The sequence below is a fragment of the Myotis yumanensis genome, unplaced genomic scaffold, assembly GCF_028538775.1.
Source record: "Myotis yumanensis isolate MYYU_CA2020_CCGP unplaced genomic scaffold, mMyoYum1.0.hap1 SCAF_1, whole genome shotgun sequence".
NCBI classification, from domain to species: Eukaryota; Metazoa; Chordata; class Mammalia; order Chiroptera; family Vespertilionidae; genus Myotis; species Myotis yumanensis.
This window is the reverse complement of record NW_027223752.1, coordinates 133,524,101-133,526,439: the sequence shown is the minus strand read 5'-3', so window position 1 is coordinate 133,526,439 and position 2,339 is coordinate 133,524,101. Positions and strand designations below refer to the sequence as shown.

The 2,339-nt window shown below is 44.1% G+C and overlaps 1 pseudogene; it reads right to left on the bottom strand.

Moving 5' to 3' along the window:
- Positions 1–982: 982 nt before the first annotated feature.
- On the bottom strand, positions 983–2,106 carry LOC139015300 (mediator of RNA polymerase II transcription subunit 4-like; annotated as a pseudogene).
- Between the last annotated feature and the right edge of the window lie 233 nt (positions 2,107–2,339).

Here is a 2,339-nt window from a genome sequence, read left to right as displayed (position 1 = left end):
TTTCAATCTGGAACTTTCTTTCAGCTAGTTTACTTTATCTATTCCTAGATCTAAGTTAATGGTCATGCTTCAATCTCGGCTTCTGCCACAGGGGAATTCAAAATATGACTTGGGATGGGAAGGCTAGGTGCTCCATTCATTACTCCCACCATTCATGCAACCAGACCCACTATCTCTGCATTTAGCAGGAGAATCATGCCTCCCTCAAGCCCTGCCTATCTCTCCCACAAGATTTTCCTCTGCTGATCTGAAGTAAAAATTTGGCTTTGCCAATCATATCAGATCCCAGATTTTGTTTTTCCTGTTCCTGTGACAGAAGCTGACAACCTTCACTTTCAGGAGGGTTTTTGATATTTTGATATGATGCACATTCAGTGATATGTTGCCTTTAAAAAAAAACATTTTCTAAATAATTCCAGGAGGCCTATTAGCGATATATACATGGGTCATTTACCTCAAATCTTATTTCCGGAACTACTATGTACAAGTCCAACACAACTGGACTAGAACAGGGTAAGAAGGCACTGAATCGAATAATATATTTTCCCAACAGTAATTTTTCTTTTTAAAATCCTCACTCAAGGATATTTTTCCATTGATTTTTAGAGAGAGTGGAAGGAAAGGGAAGAGGCAGAGAGACATCTATGTGAGAGAGACACATTATTGATTGCCTCCCTCACACACCCTGACTGGGGCTGGGGATTGAGCCTGCAACCAAAGTACATGCCCTTGACCAGAATCAAGCCTGGGACCCTTCAGTCCATGGTCCAATGCTCTAATCATTGAGCAACCAGCTAGGGCCCAACAGTAAATTTTGATTATTCTCTAAATATTCAACAAATGGTTTAGAACTAAAATCATGATTTTTGGCTTTACAAAGTAAATCTGCTGTGATTTTTAATGGGCTGTACAATTCCACTATGGTCAATATTACATATTTTTACAGGTTTGCTATTGTTTAAGAAACAGAATTCTACAGTATTCAATTCTGTATGCTTTTTAAATCATAGTCACTACTACTGCTTGAGTAGTTTGTTGACATAAACTCTACATCATCTTCATTTTCTTCATTATGCCCTGGAAGTTCCAACAAAAAGTCGTTACTGTGATTTGGTGGTAACATACTCATTGCCATAGCATTTGATTGCCAGGGATACTGTGGAGCAAGTGTTAGGTCGAAGGGAAGCCCAGGAGCAGATGCATGCAACCACAAGGCAGATGGCGACACAGATACGGTTCCCTCCTGGAACAGCCTGCCCACGGCGGAAACTCCCACAGCTCATGCTCCCCCAGCCTCACTGAATAGCTGTATAAAAAAAATGCCTCCACTCCCTTTTGGCGAGACTTCACTGGCCCCGCCCTTGGACCCGTGATCCTCGCCCTGGAGTTCAGATTAAAGTTCCTCCTTTCTGACTTGCCTGGCTCTCTGACCTTGTCTCCTGCCCCGCGAACCTTACAGCAAGGACATCTGGCAATCTGCCTGCTGCAAGTGCATCTCCAGGTAAATGACCATTCACACCATTAGTGGAAGGATTGTTCATTTGACCCAATAATCCACTTCTCATCTCTAAATCGTTGGGTATGGTCTCCGTGGGTCCCCTGGAACCCAGGTCAGTGGGGCACACACAGCCTTGCTTGCACTAATCCCATGTGCATACTTAATTATTTCTTCAGAGGAGATAGCACCTTTTCTTGCCTTATCTATTGATTTCAGTTTTTCTTTTGCTTGGTAAACCGCTGTTGCCAGTATTTGTTCGGCTTCCTGTAGCTGTTTTTGTAATTGCTGAATATCACTGTCTCTCTTCTCAACTTCTTTTTGTAAAATTTGCATTTCATGGTGGATTTTTCCCCGAGTAAGTGCCAATTTCATTAGTTCCTGAAATCCCCCATCTCTGTGAATTAATAACTCCAGCACCTGGTTTTCTTCTCCAGCCTGTAACAACTTTTGGTTTCTTGAAATTGCCAGCATTTCTATGAGCTCCCTGGACAAGACCTCCAGATCTTCCTGCGCAGACAGCAGCCGCTTCGTGTGCTGTTGCCGCAGGCTGCTCCTGACCCACCTCCCTGCCGCTCCTTCTCCTTTTTGCCCAAGGAGGACGCCGCCATGTTGCTTTCCAGCTGCAGAGGCTCTCAGATAAATATTTTTTGATGTTCAGTAACCTCTGACAATTTTATTGGCCTCCTGCCCCGCCGCGGGGTGCCCCACATCTGCTGCCTTTAACGCCTCAGAACTTTGATGTCATTGACCTCAGACACCATTTTGCTGTCACCATCCTGCGGGTGGTGGTCTTTGGATGGATTGTATGGTGTGGTTCTTGTCCAGGGCGACACCAAGATTG